At 42.2% G+C, this 21,583-nt stretch overlaps 1 protein-coding gene across 17 annotated transcripts in view; it reads right to left on the bottom strand.

Moving 5' to 3' along the window:
• The window catches only part of FOXP1 (forkhead box P1), a 384,485-nt gene that overhangs the window by 215,274 nt on the left and 147,628 nt on the right, over window positions 1–21,583 (bottom strand). For 15 of the 17 annotated variants that reach the window (XM_080606041.1, XM_080606022.1, XM_080606050.1 and 12 more), the window contains one exon: window positions 2,863–2,928. The gene's annotated coding sequence lies outside the window, so the exon portion shown is untranslated. Of the gene's footprint in view, window positions 1–2,862; window positions 2,929–10,056; window positions 10,232–21,583 lie in introns of those variants that run through there. The other 2 variants (XM_080606020.1, XM_080606030.1) reach the window with 2 other exon arrangements.

Raw genomic sequence — 21,583 nt, 5'->3', positions numbered from 1 at the left:
TCTGTTTTACTATCGACATTTAATCAACATTTAACTCTGGCAAGCATTAAGATTTGGAATTTTAAACTAAGTGTAACTTTGCTAAATCCTTTGTGTTGATTTTTTTCCCTGTTAAGGGTTTTCTAAAGGATTCTATCTTTGCTATCTTAAAGTCTGCATGTGTCTTTTGTTACCAGTAATGTACAACTTTAGTAGCATGTTTTGTACTTTTCAATTTTTCAACATGCAAGCTATCCTTGATTTACAAGGCTCGCTGAATAGTGTTTGATTATTGAAAATGCTTTTACATACATTTAAACAAATGAATGCTCCTGGAAAACTAACACTATTGTCCATAATTCTGTAAAAATACATTTCCCCTCCCTTCTCCCCAAATCAAACATTTCAATTCAAATTCTTACTTTGAGGAAAAACTGGTATATAATTAGGCATTATGCCTAACAGTGCTAAATAAAGGAGAATGTAAACATCTTAATTCTGAAGGTTTAACCATCAAAGCCCCTTGCTGTATCTATTCAGTTTGTGCCTCTGTTCAGAGCTCTTTAGAGTTGACAGGAGAGGGGAAAAAAAAAAAAGAAAGAAAAAAAAAGAAACAAACAAAACACAAGTATAAAAATCTATTTATCAGGTCTGTCCTGCATCCCACTCCGCACGCCCGAGGCCAGACTCGCACGCTGTTCTGGGGCGCTCGGGGCCACACGGCCGCTCCTCAAGGAGTACAGAGTCCTGCTCTGTAACTGCACTGAGTGGCTTAACCGCTAACTCCGAAGATGGGATTTCACCTGAAATTAAGCTATCAAGCAATTGAGCTCAAACTCAATCAACCAAACCCTTAACCTTCCCTGTTTCAGTGGCACGGCTCTAATTAGGACTCTATCACTATTTCCATTACTATCTCCTATTCTCATGGTTTATTATCTCGGCAGTTTCAATTCTCACCCAGTTGAAATTTGACATCCAGTTTCTTAGACCACATATCACTCATGGCTTTATTTTATGAAACATTTTGCAAGATTATGGACAGACCCTGGAGCAAATAGTTTTCTGTTGGAAAGAGCACCCCACGTAGCAGTGGAAGCAGGACAAATCCATACCTTGTCACATAAACCAGCCCTACCATTAAAAGATGCACTGAAAAACTCTATTTTTAGGTTGTGAATTTTGTTTTGCAGTTTGAAAACAGGTCTACAGGTAGTGTTTTGCATTTATCACAACCAAAATTCTTGATTTCCCCAGGTCACATAGCATCATGACCACACACCAACCATGGCTCCACAAGAATCCCACAAATTCTGAGGCAGTCTGATGCACCTGCGACTTAATTTGTTTCCTTTCTTCACAAAAACCCACATGGGGAACATCACTGCTGGGCAAGGAGGCACCATCTTTAACTACAGGATCTGCTCTTTCTTCAATAGCTGAAGCGCATCTAATATTCCATGGGATCCAACATTAAGAAAACAAACAAACAAGCGAAAACTGTGATATTCAGATCTCGAAGAGAGGCATATATGATACAGCTTACATACATCATGGGGATGGCCAAGGACTGCACTATTCACTTGAACTTCATGAATTTCATCCTCACTAAATAGATATTTTTGGCAACAAAGAACTGGAAAAAAAAACCCACATCATCCTCAGATCTATTTTAATTTAAAACAGAAGAGAACAGGGACATTTTTCCCCCCTTGAAGTACATTTTAATAAAATTAAAAATAAAAATAGCTCTAATTCACTCTGATGCATTTAGTCACTCCGTAAAATTCTAAGTTTAAAATGAAATCACCATTTTATATTCAAACAAGGTCAAGAGAACAGTACTAACGAACACTGACATCACAGCGAACAGCAGCCACTGCTCAGCGCTTACATCAGTGTTGCTTGTTGCTATGGTGCTTAACCGACTATTAATTTCTGAAAGAAGGTGATTATAAAGCAGCCATATGAACCTCAGTCAGATGACACCCTTCAGTACCAAACACTGATCTGCGTTACTCCTGTCTTCTGCAAGTTAATTTTATGAATCACCACTTTTGTGATGTTAATATTCCTTTCCAACTCGAAACTTTGGACCAGAAGAGAGGTAAGGAGTTAATTTAGAAGGAAGGGACTTTCACATTGCTTTAAATAAAAATCATTTGCAGAGAGTGATATTTCTTTCCTTTTTACTGTGTTCCAAAAGCCTAAAAAGCATGTGTTTTAATTCTTGCAGTGATAATAAGCAATCAAATTAACAGCTAAATTCTGCTCTCCAATGCACTGCTGTAAATCCAGGAGTGTAAAGGCAGGGCGAAGCAGCACTGCAGCTAACTTGACCGTTCATTCCCCAGGGATTTGCCCCAGCTAGGGGATCCTGCTGCAGGGCAGAGCTGCTGCAGCTCCCAGCCCTGCACCCAACTTGACCGTTCATTCCCCAGGGATTTGCCCCAGCTAGGGGATCCTGCTGCAGGGCAGAGCTGCTGCAGCTCCCAGCCCTGCACCCATGAACGCTGGCCGTGGGCTGGCCATGTGGCCACCAAGAGGAACTGGAGCTGGGCCTTCCCACTCACAAAGAGGCTCCATTCAGTCCTCAGACAGCCCGCACAGCACGTGGCTGAAAGCCCAAAAGGGCATCTTTGAGGCCTTTCTCCTGGAATGAAACCAGGCACCTAAACCATCGACTTCCCAGGCAAAGCACGTGTTTAAGGCACAGCAGTGGCTCCAAAAACTCAGTGCCAAGCCCAACCTCACGGTTCTTATCCACGCTGCCAGAGGAGCCTTTACTTGTGCTTTACTAGGCGCATTCATGGGGGTTGCAGGATCAGGTCCTTGGTTCAGACATGCTTCAGAAACTGTGTGTACAACAGTATTTGTATTTACCTTCTCCAGTTGCTCCTGTAAAGCAATCTTCAGCTACAGCCACCCAAAGAAGTCACTCTTCTTACCCTGCAGAAGAGAAGGTAACACACGTGACTACCGGGTCAGCGTCAGCAACACCACCCAAGCATTTTCATTGGCACCACATTTGCAAGTACAAACATAAATAAAGCAACAAATGAATCTAATCGTGTTTAATGGTGAATGACTTTCAGAGAGAGTTAATAAAAACAATCAAGTCACAGGGCTGCAGCTTATCAGTACCAGCCCGTGTGAGGCTCTTCAGTTCAACAACAACTGGGTCTTTGGAAGGAAAAAAAGAAAGGGGGGAGAAAAAAATAAGAACATGGAGATGAGACATCTTTGTTCTCTAGCATAAACTTTCCTAATCTTGATGTCTATCAATCTATTTTTAGTTTGAATAATATATGAGTTCAGTCCTTTGTTTCAGAAATCTGACTATTGTCTGAATGGGTTCTCCTTACTTCAGGCATTTTAAGACCGGTTGTAACCATGTCTATTTTAGCTTCTGGATCCTTTCCTTTTTCATCCTTTTCTATAGAGACGCAGCCCTCCATAAGCTTTTGAAACTAGCTGCATCTTCCATGCCTAATTCAAAAAGTTGTTTACTGTCTTGGGATTTCTTCTGGTTAAGCATAACCAGAGCACACCAAGTTCGCCAAGGTGGTAAGAACAGCAAGTATTAAAGAGAGAAATAATTAAAGTGCATCTTTATAAAAAGTAGGAGGGAGAAAACAGCACGTGCAGTTTTTTTTTTTACCCTGTATATTACTGCATCTTGTGTACTCTCTCTTATGCAAAAGAGTATGTAATCTTTTAAGAAACATGACAATCTGCCACTTTCTGTTCATGTAATTGGGATCAACATATGGTACAAGAGAAAAGAAAAACATTTGTTTATTAATTTAGATCAAGTTACTCACTCAAACCACTAACAGCATTCAGAATTAATTCCACATCAATTGACCAAATACCTTAATAGAGTAAAATTATAACAATTTCACTGAAATGTTAATGTTCTGCTGCAGGGGTGCAGAGTAATATATAGTAAAGCCAGAAAGAAATATGCGATAATTTGCCGACACAGATGACATCATATGAAACGGAAAGTCAGTGACATGTGGATGTGTAAGACAGTGCTACGTGAAACTCCATTTCATAAAATTCACACAGTGAGGTGGAGTTTTGGGGGTGTTTGTGAAACTCACCAAATGGTAAGTTATGCCATTTACATCAGTAGGTGAAGCTTTTTACTGAAGTAGCGAAATATCAACCTCTGGGAAAAATCAGAATCTTCGCAAAATTATTTCAAAAGAAAATGTACTCATCTGCCATTTATTTTGGAAGGAAAAATATTTTCACAATGAGAATGAGGCATTACTTCTTTACCATTGAAACTGATTATTTTTAGCCAGAAAAAAAAAAAAAAGGTTACCTTGAAATGAAATATTGTTTTTGTCTGCTGCTCACTGGCTTTTTTTTTTTTTTTGAGATATATTTTTTTTCACAGTACTAGTAACAAAATAGCAGAAGATCAGGGGCCAAGCTGTGTCCATGTCTGCTGCATAGGAAGCTCTGTGTGCTTCACTGGTACATGTGTAAGGCACCGATTCTGCACTCTAAAGGACATAACACTACTCCATCATAGTAGGTCAGGTCTCACCTTCCTGAGAGTATGTAAAACAATACATCTTTTATGTAAAATCCATGACCTTTGACATATGATGTGCTCTTAGATTAGCAACAATAAAGGCTTTTATCCTGCTTTGCAGTAGGGGTTATCTTGGATTTGACACTGTAAACCCCTTTTCATATTTATCTATTTTATAAATTTTCTGGATATTTGGCAGGCAGATCTCTATTTGGCAGTATTTTGCAAGCAGACTTCGTTTCTACCCTGACTCTTCCTGATAGCAAAAGAACCAACCTTAAAATGTACTTTTTGAGGAAACTGCTGAAAATTACACGTCTGCATGAAAAGTGCACACAATAAATCTTTTGGTAGTGCTGTAAAAGACAGGTAACTTTTTCTAAACATGCTTGTTATATATGGAACAAACACACCCCAAGGAAACCTGGTGACACTTGCCCAACGTTAACTCAGGGGAGACAAATGTGGTCTACAAAGGTCAACAGGCAATGAGGGTTCAGAAGGACTTCAGCTCTTCCCACGAATCAGTCACTGACTGATAGCTGAGCTGCTTTCGTTTCTAGCTAAGTTGCTCTGTATGCTACCTGAATTTCAAAAAAATTTGGAAAACGTACCACTGAAATTAAAATGAGCAGCAGAGCCAGCTGTTCCCACCTGTGAAGATTTCTCATTAGTAGTCTAAAAGTTGAGTATCTCAAAATGTAGAAATACAAATACAGACTTTCCTCCTGAAAATGTTTATATGGGTGAGTGAATTGATGTGTGCAACACACATTCCTTCCATCACGCTGTCTTTAAGATAAACACAAAGTACCATCAACACTGCAAGTGTGTGTGTGGAGCAAACAAAGAAAAAATCCCAACCTACCAAAGCAAGACACTTCGCTATACTCATATTTCCCCTCAAGATGATTAAAATAGAAAACCAAACCACATACAAAAATCCACTTTGCGAGCACTAGTGGTCATAGTGTCTCATGAGTTGAGGGAAGCTCTCCAAATGCCTGCGACACAGTCCCACCGGTTTAAGTGGGATTACACACAGGGAAAAGTCCATGCAAAACTACTTGCTCTGGTCAGATTTTACCAGATATTCCTGAAAACATTGGATTTGCTCGCCAAGCTCCTCAGTTTACCCATCTGCAAGATGGGTAAATGTTTTTCTAATGCACTCTGAAATCCTTGAATACAGAAGTACTTTTTATAATAGCTGTTTTCAACGGGGTGTTGGAAAGACAACCCTTAGCAATCCTAAAAAGATCACGACCTGAGCCAGTGCCATGATGTTCTCAGCTGGCCTTAAGAGACAGACCCCCTACTGCTCTGGATCAGGTCCTGTTCATTTGGTACCACGGGACAAGACAAAAAGAGAAGAGGGTTTTGCCATTTTACCTGCTGCTGGGTCAGACCATTTAACACTTTTGATCCCACAACACTTATTCAATTTAGTTGTCTCCTCCATCAGGACACGGAGGTAATTTTGAGGCTGTGGGTTGGAGTCCCAACTCCAAGTGATTACTGCAAAGCCAAATTAACCAAAAATATGAAGAATGTACAGAGGTAGACAGTGCTGCAGAATAAAGTTCAAAATAAGAGAGCAACATTTTTATTAGTATCCAAATAGAATAGCCAGAAATAGATTAACAAAGAACTTGAACCCACACAAACTGGCTGTAAGTAATTTTATACAGGAAAGAAGAACATCAGTTGAACTGCTTCCCTGCTTAGAACTATTCACTTTTTTTTTTTTTTTTTGCCAGTGTCCCAGCCCTGAGAAGCCCACAAATCATTACTGGAAACCTAAACTAGAGAGGGAATCTCCCTGTCGTTACCTAGAAAGCACACTTTTTATTCAGAGTGAGAGAGGGAGAGAACACACACACGACAGTGCAACAAAAAAATATTTCTGAATTTTTATTTCCATTAATTTTTCTTAGATAAGATCAGCTGAAATATATTTAATGTCTGATTAAAATATTAACTAGCAGTTTTCCTGAAAGCTTTAAAATATCAAAACTTGATGATCAAAATAAGCACTTTTGTGCAAGAAATTCATCTAAATAAAGTGAACCATCTAATACAGCTATTTCTTTCCCTTCAAAATTCACTGAGTCACACACAGCCTGAAATATGCCTTGCTATTGTCACTATTATTATTTTGTTATCCTGTAAGGGAACAGATGCAGTCAATGATTTTGTTAACTATACATGTGTAAGAGAAAAAAAAATGGTTTTCATTTGGAATTTTTTTAATCCTGAAAATACAGGGTGTACACTGATCGTGAAGTGCGACAGCTGGTATGAGGCATGCTTGCGGGCACAATCCTGCGGACAGGTTTCCTACCAGTGCACTCGGTCGGGCTACCTGTACCAACACACGCAGGTCACGTGTAGAATTGCTTTGAAGATGTTCAGAATAGCCTCTTCAGTTTTGTTGTGCCCCTCCTTTTTTTTTTTTTTTTTTATCCCTCCAGGAATCTAGCAACCTAAAAATATATATATTAAACTAAATATTTCAAATACGCTGAAGAAGATGTTTTTTTTCTGACCATTATCAAGGTGGCTACTTTTTATTGTGCAGCGCATATTAAATATCACAGAGCACAGCACAGGAGATGTTCTTTACCAGGAGTCATTATCACCTCCTCAGAAAGTGAGATGCAGGTGAACAGTAACACTGCCAGAGCCCGAGCGCACTTCTTTCACCTCGCTTTGAAGAGGGGGAAATGGATTTGGTACAGGCCAAAACCCAGGGATATTAACGCTCACCACCTTGCTGCTTCTCGGTGGAAGGAGTGAGCAAATCATACCGCGTTTTCATTTTCAGTCATTAGCAGGCTGTTCAGAATCTCTGGCTGGTGCTTTTTATTTATTCTAAGCAGAAATAAAATTAAAATAAATAACGGCACGAGGACAAAGCTATGCACAGCACATTTTCTCTTTCAAAACAGTATTACCTTTCAAGTCCACTGTAACCTTGGAAAAGAATCGCTCGGTGCAAGCCAACGCTACAGAACTAATCACAATCCATCCCTGCCCTGCTTTTTTAATAGCTCTTACAGGAAACATGGGTGCAGCTAACAGGCAAGTTCACAACAGCTCGCTTCCAACGCAGAATTTGCACGACGACTGCGAGCCTCGCATCCTTCAGTGCCGGCTCGGCTCGGTTGTCAGCCCGGCGCGGATCGCTGGGCACACGAGAGCCGGCCCTCGCTCACCCCTCCAGACGCCAGGACTGCAAGGCGCGCCCCGAAGCCCACCCAAGGGTGCGAGGCCATCTCCCCCAGCACGGCCGGCCCGCGCCTCCAGCGCTGCCGCCCGCTCCCCCCCCGGCTCCTTAAAACAACTCCGCGAGCCTGGGTGCCGGCCCCAACCGTTTTGTGGCTGCGTGCATCGCCCGCCTGCCCAACCTGACCTCGCCTCAGCGGAGGCACGGCAGGAGCGCCCCTGCCCCTTCCCCGGCACCGCCGAGTACCGCTGTGGGCGTAGGGCTTGCGGCGTCTCTGCCAAGCCAGGAAAAGAAAGAAAAAAAAAGATTAAAAAAAAAAAAAAAAGCCCGTTACTTTTCGAGACTCCCACAGCAGTCACTTCGGGCTGCCTGGCGAAGCGACGCCCGTAGGAAACGCTGACGCTTCCCCCGCCGTGACCTGGGCGCCGCTCTCGGCTCCTCGCTTCAAGCCTGCCCCCGGCCCGAGGCGAGGCGCACGCCGAGGGGCAGCGCTCCCAGCCCGGCACGGCAGGGCGCACCGCCGCCACCGGGGGCCGGGCCGAGCCGAGCCGGGCCGGGCCGAGCCGAGCCGGGCCGCCCCGCGGCCCCCCGGCCCCCTCAGCGCCCCTCAGGCCCGGGCGGGCGCGGCGCCAGGGCCCGGCTCTTACCTGGCGCCCGAGTGCGGCTGGTGGTCACGGCCATGTGGAGGTATCGCCGAGGTATCCCTTAACAGCCTTTAAATATTGAAGGCTAAAAACAATATTTGCTGTTTTACCTTTGAAGCTTTAACAAAAGCTTTGTTTTAGCATTTACCTCGGTGTGCAATAAGAGTTAATAATCAAATCCGTCCCAACCCCCACAAATGTTAAACAAAAAGATAAAAGAAATGCAAATAGCTATTGTCATGGAAAGTTAAAGTACCTGTCTGTATTTTTAAGTGAAAACTATTATCTCTATCAATCAAAATTTAAGAATACAATAGCACTAATCACACAAGGTGCTTTGACTGAGGTACTTTTCCTCATAAAAAGTTTTTTTTTTTTTTTAACTGGTGCATAAAAGTAATACGCTTACAATTAGATATGGTATTTGTAATTTTGTTATTAAAAACCCTCGGCAGTCTTTATTGTTAATAAATGCCTCTGCGTCTGTGGGCTGATTTGTACCCAAGAAGACCAAAGTCCCTACACATTTTAATAAGGTTGATGAAATTTTATTCAGATTCTCACACTTCCCAACATGTGGTGGAACAGCACACTCTTCTGTTTGAGAGGAGTTACTCAAACGAAGGAAATAGTTAATTGGTAACCAAAACTACTACTTCTGGCCTCGGTGCACATTTTCCACATTTCTCCCAACACTGTCTGTACTACAATCGTCTGCTTTGAAGACGTGCCCTTTGTCATCTTTTCTTTAATTTTTTATACCAATTCCCTCTCATTGGACCCCGGCGTTCTCCTAAGGCAGCGAACGTTGCATATACAGTATACATTGTGCAGGCACACCGCATGGATTTTCTGGAAAGTCATTTTTAAAACTAATTTGTTCAGACTGAATCAGAAACCGAGCTGCGCTGTTAATAAGTGCGAGAGCGAGCGAGAGTAATTACATCTATATTAAAAGAAAGAGCTCGAGATTAAAATACCTATAGTAAATAGTTAAGCTAGGATGCCATTATGCAAACTCTGCTCTCATGGAGGGATGTCTCCCACACTGAGGAGCAATAGGACTGTCATTTTTTCCCCCTGCAATATCAGGTTTCCTACTCCACAGTTCTGGTACTCTGCATCATGGCTAACATCTCTAGTGTGCTATTAATATCAATGAAGAGACGATTCAATTTCCACATAAGAAAAACCTTCCTATTACAGCGCAGACATTCTAGTGAGGACCCTTGCTAAGGAAACAATAAAGACCAGAGGGTTTTTTTTTTTTTCCTTCTTCTTCTTTTTTGCTGCTGCTTTTGCAGTTCTGTGTTGCACACTGTTTGAAAGCTTTTAGCTAACAATGGAAGCATTATCTTCAGGATAGTTACAAAACAGGATTTGTTAGTACAAAGAATAATAACACCGAACTCACTCCCCCCGCCACCCCCCCGCAAATACCTGCCTATTGCAGCACGGCATTTAGTACTTTATTCGCAACTATATTCCAGAAACACCTGTATTCTTCGTCTAATTCCCTGCAACAAACTCCCTGAACGGACCAGGTTTGCTTCAGGAGCTTTGGACAATTCAAACAAACAAGCAAGCATTTTCTGCGTTTTTAAAATGGAACAGAAACAAAAGTATCTTATTCTACCGTAGTGCAAACTTACCCATTAATGAGGAAGAAAAGGCTTAGAGCTGTACGTACAGTAATTCCCAACCAACTGCAGAAAGTTGAGAGTTTGAAAACACTAAAGCACTTTTGACTCTCCAGCCTTTCTGTGCTTCAACACTGGCTGCAGTGTAAGGAAGGACTGAAGGTATGTGGTCTAAACACAACAAAAGCCACTGCCTTACTCTAGATTAAATATGCAGGAAGAGGCCCCTTTGCATAAACACAAACACTCAGCAAATGAGTAACTGGCTCAAATCAGACGCCTGCTGTGCATTCTACCTGTCCTGATCTCTGACAAGCTACACAGCTTGTTTAAGGGGATAGGAGCTACAAAATCAAATCAAATCATAGAGCTAAACGCTTTCCTCGTGTAATAGTAAATAACAACAGCACCAACTACTCAATGCCAAACGTTCATTTCTAATCTAAGCATTGCTCTGGAAAAAAAAAAAAAACTGAATCGTGTGCTATGCCTGTTTTGGCTCAGCCACCCATCTCACCAAAGCAGAAACACAACCAAACACCACCTGTAAAATTCATTTTCATTAACTGTAGTCAAATCCAGTACATTGCCAGCCCAGTTTTTCTTAACGAGGTTTTGAAATTAATAGAGACTTTTGATGGAGTTGATATATTAAATCTGAATTTGCTTGTGCTGTCCCTATGTTTTGTTTACTGTATAAAAGACATTCCACATATAAATCTATTTTAGCTGTTATGAATCACTGCATAATGCACACCTATTAGTAGTTTATTTGGGGAAATGAAAAAGAAAAATCCTTAAGTTTCCCCTAAAAATGTTATTTCCAAAATATTAGTCTCGCAAAACAACCCCTCCAGACTATATTTAATTCCAAAAACAACTAAATTAGAGACTGTGATAACCACCAAGCACCTCTCAGCATTTATTATTATAATCAAGTATACATAATTATATACCGTGATTTACTCTTGCTTCTAGAGAAATAAATTATTTTTCAGTCTCGTGCATATTTCTATACCAGAAACAGGATGAAGCAGCAAAATTGTAAAGCAATTGGAATTCACCAGTGTCCCTTCCTAACTTAAGGAGTCAAATCACATTGACCTCTTGTTGTAAGTCCTAGCTACATGTTGGGTTTAGTAATTTAATTATTTTTTAATAACTTGCAGCATTAAATGATTGCCATTGAAAGACAAATAAGATTACACTCTTCTGTCTTACTCTCCTGTGCTCCAGACTACAGTGCAACATGGACAACACGACTGCTTTCGGCACTGAAATTTCATTCTGAAAGCCCACTTACGCACACACACTGGCACACACAGGCAGACACAGGCAGATTCGGGCTTTAAAAGAAGCAGCACACATTTACTGCAATAATCTGCAGCACGTGCTCGAGGATCCAAAGGACAGGGGATATAACTAACGGTTCTAATGAGAAGCAAGTGTGTTCAGTTCAACTAAGCACTCACAAAGAAGGGAGGGAGTTTTTACTTTTCCTTGGATTAAGCTCACCACGTTAAAACAAAATTGCTAAGAAGAGCTAGTCAAGCCTAACAGGATAAAAACCCTCCCCCCAACGCCCCTCACAAAAAAAAAAATCCTGCAAGAAATTTTAGAGCCCCTGTATCATTCACTATTTTTGCATTGAAATGACCTTCCAAATAAGGTGTTAAATAATACGTTTCACATAGATGATAGCGATCTAACCTTGATGCAAATAAACCATAGAACAAAATTTAATCAGTATATCACTGTGTAAAAGCCTTTGTCCATCCCAATGGAGCTTCTAATGACTGTTTTGGCAGTTCTGGCTGGTAGTTATGCCTCCCTGCTCATATATATCTCATACTGGTTGAGCAAGCTAATGGAACTGCTGTTAGTGGAATCCAATATTAATACCCTGCATTGTGCAAAACTGGATGCAACTGAATATATTATACAATTACAGGTAGTATCTAATTCCATAGGTATTAGATACTGGACTCAATTAATATTTTAATAAAGTGAAATAAATACTACATTTCGGTTAAGTTATATATGAAGTCTGGGTCTGCCAGTCTTCCTGCTGTAAGCCTAATCTATACTCTATACAGAACAGACATAGGACCCTGACAAAAATTGGCAGGCAAGCTTTAGATGCTGAGTGACACATACTGATGCACAGAGTCAAAGATGTCATCCTCATGCAAGCTCCACTAGTTACGAGCTTGAGAGAAAATGAAACAACAACAAAAAAAATAACAAAATAAAACAAAACAAAAAAAAATGGGGGGGTGAGAGTGGAGCGAGACCTCCAGAAAATAAACAGGGTGTACAGTTTCAAAGGCTACAGACACAGACATTTCATTGTTCAAGCCAATTATCAGTGGAAAATAATAACAACAGATGGATTCAGAGTCACTGACTTTTCATATGCACTTCATCTCTGCACAACAGATGATGAAATGCGAGAGCTATCTCGGAAAGGCAAAACATCTTTCAGTAAAAGAACTCTATACTCCAGATGGGGACCTTCTAAGGCAGCTGATTATCTTCTTATAATGTTGTAAGATAGACTTACTAAAACATTTCAAGAACTGATCAGATAGGATGAGCACAATGGCATCATTATTAGAAGCAAGTTGCTTCAGCCTCAGACTTGTGACTGAACTAGACAGAGATTTCAATAAGGTCAGAGCTGCTCGTTGCCCAGTTTTACATCAAGTGCTCCTGGCTCCAACAAAGGGCCCGAAACTGCCGCTTGCAACCTGGGCAAAACATCGGGTCAGCTTTGCCCAGAGAGGGGACACAGGCGCGGAGCCACTGAGTCAGTGTCTGTGAGCAGGAGAGCCAGTAATCGGGCCCCACAAAAGTCCCGCCACCGTGAGCGAGGCGAGCCCACTCCGTTTCTGCAAGCACACTGCCTCACACAGAGGCAAAGGCAGAGGACAAAACATATTTACAGTCACGATCATTTCCACTATAATTGTTAAATGCAGAGGGCCCTCGACACCCCGGGCCTACAGTGATGCAAAGTGGGAGTAAACCCAGCTGAGTCAATGGAGTTGCGCTGGTGCAAACCAGGCAGAAGGGAGACAAATTCTTTCTTACAAAGCTTTTACAAAAACTCATCTTTTTATGGGAAATAAAGCATAATTTGCTTTCAAAGGGAAATAACAAATACATGTAAATTTTGGTGGTTCCGGTGATAAGCAGTTCCAACAAATGTCACAAACACCCAGTTAAGAACCACCTACCTATCACAACCTTCTCCCACTCAACCTGAATACCACAAAGTATGTGTTTTTGATAACATGAATCAGGTATACCACAATCTCAAAACTTAAAAAAAAAGTAGTGGAAAAATTAGCTCATTAATCTTTAAGACAACATTTCTTTAATGGAAGAATACTACATAACTAGTGCACTAAAACAAACTGGCTGCCATTTCCACAGTTTCGTCTCCATAACACTGTGAGGAAAATTTAAAAAATGACACACACTGGAAATCAATACCACATACAGAGGGGGTAACAACACACACGCTGAACTTGCACCTACTGCTAATTTATTTCACAAGTTGCAAAATATTTTATAAGTACAGGGCTGTTGACTTCACAAATGCAAAGGGAAGGGATGAGTTTGCGGGTGCAGAGCACAGTGTTTCCCTTCTTTGTGAAGTACTTTGTCAAAAGTAAATTCACAAGGGAACATACGAGCAAAGAGTAAATTTTGCCCAGGGCAAAATTCTGCAACTGCTTTAAGAAGCAAACAAGAACACAAAAGATGTGTAATACAACCATCTGGCTCTACTCATGCTATATCAATAATCCCCAAAATTTATCCCCACCCCCTTAATCAACCCACACTGATGCCACAAAACCAAATGGCATCACTTATGCTTCCTGCCCATCACATTTTGAAATGATATTTAATATGCATACAGTACATATTTGCATGTTAATCAATTTCTTTAAGAAAAAAAATATTTTTGCTTCTTGAGCTATTAGTTCAGCTTTTTCTACTTATTCACACTGGGATCTGTAAAACCACTAAGAAAGTCCTTGTGGTAAAGATACTCTCATATCGACACAGTGCGTCAGGTATCAGGATAACGTACCGGTCAAAATTTCAATCTCTTCTTCTCTCTAGTTTAGTGTCACAGTGTGAAAATAGCAGAGGGTGAATAATAATGTGCCAGCAAAATTATCTGTTCAAGAAACACGGGTAAGCAATCCATTTTGAACTCAGTTCGGGGTGTGTTTCTAAGCATCGCCCCGTTCAGGATGCGAGGAGGGCATTATGCAGAAGGGGATGGGGATATACCCCTACGTGTCTTTTCCATCTGGGATGTCAAATATTGGCACCAGTCACTTCCAGCTGCCCACCATCCCGGAGCCCAATGTCTTCCCACTGAGGTGGCAATGTCAAGGCACGAGTGTTTTCTCCTCCCCGCGGACAGTGGCACACGTTTCCCCTTACCCACAGGATGGGCAGCAGCCTGGGGCCGGATCCTCTTCCAAACCCCACAAAAAAACTGCATGAAAAACCTGAGTGGTGCCACGGGCTTCTGGAGGAGTAAGGCAGGGAGCTCCAGGCCTGCGAGGAGGGTTGTGGATGGCGAGGGAGCCCAATGTGCGGTGGCTCATTCCCTCACCAAGCACACGGGGGGACACAACCTCGCCACGTACAGACAGACAGACAGACGGCCTCAGCGGCCCTGTGGGCACTCCCACGAGAAGGCCGGGCCTGGTGCGTTGGACCGAAAGAGCGGCCCCGCGTTTGTTTGGGGTTGGCTCCGTTCTTGAGGGAAAATCACCCGCGTAACCATCGTGATTCATAGCGCGAGCACGCGTCGTGAAAACGGTACCAAAAACAGCACTTCAAAGGCGGCCGCTCTCAGGCGCGATGGCCGCAGCCCCGGCTGCTGACTCAGAGCTCTTATTCTTAATTGACTTCTCTGCAACAACACACCCCAGCCCAAAGCCCGCTCCGTGCTCCGAAACACCGCGGCAGAGCGAGGCCGAGCCTCCCGCCCTGCTGCCTCCCCGGCAGGCCGAGGGCACCACCACAGGCCTTCGGTGGCCGGAGGGGACACTAAATACTGTCCCTGTGCCCTGCATCATGAGGGGCCGAGCTGCACGGATGGCACCCATGGCTGGCAGAGCTCCTTGCCCTGCTTCAGCGCGAGCACAGGGCCGCTGGGTGGGGAAGGAGAAACATAAGCCCTGAGTGCAGGTGGGAGGCAAAGGTGGAAACGTTTTGCCAGTGTTTTCTTTGGGAGAAAGCATACTTACAGCGGTTATGTCTGTTCTTACATCCAGACTACCATTCTGAGATCGCAAACACTTTGTTAATATATATATAAATATATTAATCCTTTTTTGGATTGCTTCTGCTGTTTCTATGGCCTGACTTGTACGGCTTCTTTGTAAGAATTGAAAACAGTCTCCCACAAACACAGGAATGGGCGAATGGTTTAGAGCTAATCCACACCTGGGCTACGTAAAAGGGGCTCATATTTTCCAAACAGAAACACAACCCCTTTTATATACAAACCAGATCGGGATCCAAACGCTAAACTGTTCACCACATCCTACGTGGGCCTCTGCAGCGGAGCGGTGGCCCTCCGTAGCTGCAGACACGCTCCTGCAGAAGCACCGGCTCCGCCTCGATGCCGAGCTGCGTGCCAGGAGGAACCGTCAGCTCGGGCCCAAATCCAAGGGGCAAACCCATCCCGAGTCACACCACGGATAGCGCACGGCGCTCCCCGTCCCGCACACGCGCCTTCCAGAAGGATCTGGCCCCGTCTCCTTACTCTTGTAAGAAAAACGAAGGCTGTGACAGAAAATAGCTGAGAACTACATCTTGCCAATGCCAAAATACAATAATAACATGTTCAAAGATTTAATTTAGAAGACTACAAAGTCTAGCTCATACATCATAACACCTTGAAATAACACTTTAAGGTCAAATCCTGTGCATTTTTGGAAACCACCAAAACATAATGAAGTTTTACTTAAACACAGCATTTACATTTATAACGCATTTCAGATTCTTCAAGTAAGCTAGACCACATGCTAGGAAAATGTACTTCCCACAACATACAAATTAAGTCATATACAGCCTTCCCTCTGCAGGCTCAACAGCCACTGGCACAAATGGAAGTCCTGTGTACGGATCAAAGGCAGTATGTGGACCTAAGAATATGATTTTATTTTTTTTCTAATTGGCAAAACATCAAATCCCACTAGTAGTTTATTTTTGTTGCCTTCCTTGCCCCTTTTCTACCTCTCCCACTTACTTCACAACGGAACATTTTTAAACCACCAGAAATCTTTGTGGCAAGGATGATGTCATACTGACACAGGATCAGGTGTGAGGTATGGTATGAATAAATACTTATCCACAACCACATTTAATTTTCAATGGTTGGGCATCAAGAGACAAAGAAGTTCTTATGCAGACATATTAACCGAGGATTTAATTTTAAATGGTCTGCATTTAAAAGAGCAGGAACACCACACAGGGCAAGCCTGGAAAGGGGAAAAATAAATAAAAAAAAAAAAAACCTTTGCACCTTCCTTCTAGTTTCTGGGGAAGCAGTGCACAGCTCTAAAACTTACGGGTCTTCACAGCGGTAAATGCATGGTGCTTGATTATTTCTTCTTCTAAGTCACTGATACCACGCGGGCTAATTGTACTTTATGTACTGGTAATAAAAAACGTCCCTACAAAAATAAATATGTATTTTACAGTAATCAAGCAGGAACTAATTTTGTACTTTTTCACAAGTAGCCATTTAGTTTGGCACTGAATGGTAATGTGTACTAGAGAACGCAGTATATGCTTTAACCCAAGAAAAATTAGACTTGAAAATTAATACACAGTGAAAGACAAATTTAAAGCAGCCTTCTTGTGTTCTGACATAAGAATATAAAAATGACACGAGCAACTAAAGATTAGTTTACATACTTTTCAATCACAGCTGCCGCTCAGTAACCACAATACCTTTAAAATGACATTCTACGGAAACAGATACAGTTTGGCTGCAAGAGCGGCTAGATACAGTTAACGTGAAATTAAAAGGGCATTTTTTTATTTACACACATCACACAGCGCTGAGCCCCAGCACAATTACAACGGAAAGATTTTTAGCGTGATTAATTTAGAAATAATCTCGTGATAAATGGAGTGCATTGCAAGTGATTCTGCAGAGCAAAGTTTTATCACCAGCCTTAGATGTCAAAACACAGTTTCAGGGACAGAGAAGGAACGAGTCACATCTTCTTGGTTAATATTTAATTGGGTGCTAAAGATTCCTCATAAGGACCTCTGAACCATCACTGACAGCCTTGTAAGATGTCCCTATCTGCGAAAAAGATACCGACCCTTTCTGTATAAACTAAAATAACATTAAATTTAATCAAACCATGCAATTAATAAATCACTTCAGTGGACACTGCAGCCCAAGCCCTGTTTAATTACATAATTTTAAAAATATTTGCACACTGCAACCACTAAGATTGGCTCTGAGGTTTCATAATACACACTTAACACTCGAGTTGGAGAACAAATTTATTTAATAAATGCAGAGCTAAGTGCAATAATGCCACTCTACTCAAACTGCAAAATCACTTAGCATATCCTGCGAGAAAAAAGCAAATAAACTTTTGCACTGTTTAAATGCACGTCACCGCTGCTGCTCTGGCAGAAGCCACCTCCTTTCTGCACGGGCTCTCGGGGACAGTCGGGTGGGCGCACGGTGCAGAGGACATCAGTCCTTGACCTCTTCCTCCTTGCCCTCTGTCTCCATCGATCCTCCCCTCCTCCTTTTTCCCCCCTTTTTGCTCCTCTGCCCTCTTCCCCCCTTGCTCTCCGCCGCTTTCTGGGTCTCCCCAGCCTGCTTCAATGAGCTCCAGCTCTTCCATTGCCACCTCCACCCCGCCTCGCGCAGGCCCAGCTCCCTCCCCAAATTCCCCCACCTGCTCTCTTTCTCACTGCCGTTTGAGATAGCTGCTGTGAAAACAGCTAGCTGGAGACATAAAATAAAACAAGGCACGCCATGGAGGGAGAGGGCTTGTGAGGAAAGCAAGGAAAGAAAACAGTTTAGCAAGGCCAAGCAGAACTAGACAATTTCCAACAATAGCAAGGGAAGCTCCCGAGCACCAGGGCGAAAAATAAAAGGCAGAAAGTGTATTTCTTGAAGCATGATTCAGGTTCTCGGATGGGTGTAACGCCTATGTCTGCAGGACAGAGAAAAACTGTGTTACTGCCATACATAACTAGGTGTGACAATGCAGGAGAGGTTGGAATACGTATGGACCAAGCGGTGCCCTTAAACGAGGGGGGAAAAAAGCAGAGCTAAGGGTTTGTCACAGCTCCGAGACAGCTGCGTGCGCTCGTACAGACTTTGCATTCATCCATATAGAGCACAGCTTTCAGGTCCTGTGGTTCTAGCACGATTTTTGGACGAAAGTTTAGCCTCAAAAATAAATAAGTCTATATTTGGCCTGCCCTGGATTCGAGAAGTTCTCAGTAGTACTTTGCATAGAAACAATCTGAATTAATACAGGTTAAGTTTTCAGGATTATAATATTCTTTACCAAGCCAATGGATGCACCTCTAAAATTCACTGCCCTGACAAATAGTAGAGCTCTTGAAAGTCTGCTTGTATTAGTTTTATGGATCTATTCTACTGCTTAAATCAGGTCTCATTAAAATTACCATCCACACAAGTTCTCCCACTGGGAAATCTACATGCCAGAGCTACTCCAGTTCCGCAGGCAGTGCTCGAAGGGGGTTGCATATTGCAAAATAGCTGCGGACACGGCGGGGGGAGGAAGGGGAGAAGAACAAGAGGACTTCAGGACAGCAAACAAGTTACTCCTTATCCTCCTCTGATTTTAATCAGTGCAACTTCTGCTCAGGTGGTGCAAATGTATCCATGAAAAGAAATGCCACTGCAAGAAATGAAACCGGGGAGGAAAAAAGAAAAAAAAAGAAAAAAAGTGTCCTTCAGAAAGCCAAACCCAGTCTCGAACATCCATTTTCGTGTTGAAATGGCAGGCTAAATATGCAAACACTGCACCTGACAACTTACACTAAAGCATATGATCTGCACACTGTCCCTCCAGTTTAATTTTTAATAGTAACAGTACTTAAATCTCAGCATTAATGTATTAATGTTCAAATGAATACAATTAAAGGCATCCCTTCGCTACTAACGACCTAGAAGATCTCTCCACCCTTCATATTTGTGGGGATTGTTACAAATATATTCTGTAGCAGTTGTTTTGGCAAAGAAGCAAAAACCTTTGCCTTTTAAATATAAAGTAACAGGAATAATGAATAATATATCTTCTGATTTTTGTTCTGCCATGATATATATATAATGATATATAAAATGTTCATTTATTATTATCACATATCCTAGGAAGCAGACATGCAAAATTACTTTTTTTTTTTTTTTTTGCCTTATAAAGGTCATTTATCATTCAGAACGTCCTCCAAATAGGTAGTCCTAAAATCTCAATTTACAAAGACATTTTTTAAAGCTGAATTCTTCAAACAGGGATATGCTCCTGATGGTTAGAATAAAAACTTTATGATATTGAAATATCTGGATTTAAGGAGGGAAAAATGTTCTGCATTTTCTTTTAGGAGTTCCTGCCCTGACAAATTAATGTCTGCCTACTATTTGTACCTAAATCTTACTGCATTTGTTAGTAACAAAAGTACCGTGTGACCTTATTTACGCCAAGTTTACAAAAGAAAAGCGTGTACTAAAAGGGCATTAATTTTTATCATAACATCTGTGATCTTTGGGTGGGGAAAGGAAACACCATAAAAAGCAGTCTGTATACACAAACTATCAGTCAGATTTTAACACTTATGCAGAATAATGCAAAGTTATATATGTTTTTTTTTTTTTATGTTAGCAGGCTTTTTTTTTTCTTTTTGCATTCCGTTTTTCAATATGTAAAATGACAAAATGCAAAAACAAAAACAAAAATGTGCTTGTTAGGGCTGGCCTAGTTTTTTGAAACACGCACAAAAATAAAACCCACTCAAAAGATCTTATTTTAATATGTAATAGAAGAATCTGGCAAACATTAGCCAGAATAAGTCTAGCCAGCGAACACAGACTAATGTACTAGTCTGCTACTTCTAAACGAAATGGAAATTGGGTCTTGTTCTTCCAACACACAAGACCAGTTTCTTCAACCTAAAGAAGCACCGAATGAGCATCTCACAGGTGCGCGCATGGGAACGTGGCTGCCTGACCGAGGAGCATGTTTCTGCCCAGATCCCTGGCATTTGCAAGATTTCTTTGCCAAAATCTGAAGTTCTAATCACCCCATTTGCTGCCCATTTGAAAACAGAGCTCTTCAAGTTCTTCCATCTCCAAGCTCAACCTTGCCAAAAGATGGGGATGGTGAAAATAAGCCCCAGATAAACGAACACCTCCATCCCCACCTGCTCTGGCTGTACTGCTGTGATCCCATCGCCAAAGTCAGTGATGAGCAAGACCAACCAAAAACCTAACGGAAGTGCAGTGTTCCAAGATATTTCCTTCGTGCCCCAAACTTACTCGAAGTCATGCACCTTTGAAGCAGTATCCAGAGAGAGTCGGACGTAAAACTACCTCCAGAGGGGGAAAAAAAAAAAAAACACACAGTAAGATGATCGAGAAAGAAGAAGGGAATCAAAGAGCTGGAGTCAGCATGGCTAAAGACTCTGATGAGGAGGGAGGACAGCTACAAAGCACTTAATTATAAACTCTGAGTGTTAGAAAAGCAATCTCACGGTAACAATTTCTGTATTTTGGGATTACCTACGGATGAGGAAGATTCTGGCTTAATCAGCTATCTGTGAGAATGGCTCCCAACATGCCAGCGCTGGACTCAATGGACAATCCCATTAGAGTGGAAAGAGCACATGAAACGCCCTTGAGAACGCAGCTCACGAACAAACAGGGAGGAAACAAACATTAATAAATTCTTCCATTTTCAGACTTAGAAGACAAAGGGCAAATGTTGAAAGAAGCAGAAGATGGGAAGGGCACGGATGTGCTTTACGAAGAGTCCGTTTCATTTGTCACACATTCCCAAGGTAGGGCTCACCCCTCAGATTTAAGCACCCCAGTTTTACCCCACTAAAATAAACCTCCCAAGAGGGAAACAACTCAGTCTCTTCTTCAAGCCACCTGAACGCAAGGTATCTGTCTCTTCCAGGATAGGAGACAATGGAAGAGAAGTCTCTATAAATAGAGAGAACAGAGAGTCCCTATAAAAAGAAAAATATTGTGAGAAGTCTCTACAAGACAAAGTTTGCCAAGTGGGTGAATTCAGGTACCGGAGGCACTCTGGAAAGCTCCTGCTGGGCCCTCTCCTTCGATCCACGCTGCCCCATGCTAACGGAGCGGCTCCCAGCTGCCACCGCAGCCCGCTGCAGGTTTGCTCAGGCCGCTCTCTATCAGCTGTCGGTGTTTGCCCAGGAAACACGACTTGAAACGTGACGCTGCGCCCAAACCAGCGCTCCCATCTCGCACCCT

The sequence above is a fragment of the Anser brachyrhynchus genome, assembly GCF_964034855.1.
Source record: "Anser brachyrhynchus genome assembly, chromosome: 10".
Classification (NCBI taxonomy): domain Eukaryota; kingdom Metazoa; phylum Chordata; class Aves; order Anseriformes; family Anatidae; genus Anser; species Anser brachyrhynchus.
This window is presented reverse-complemented; position numbering and strand designations above follow the sequence as displayed.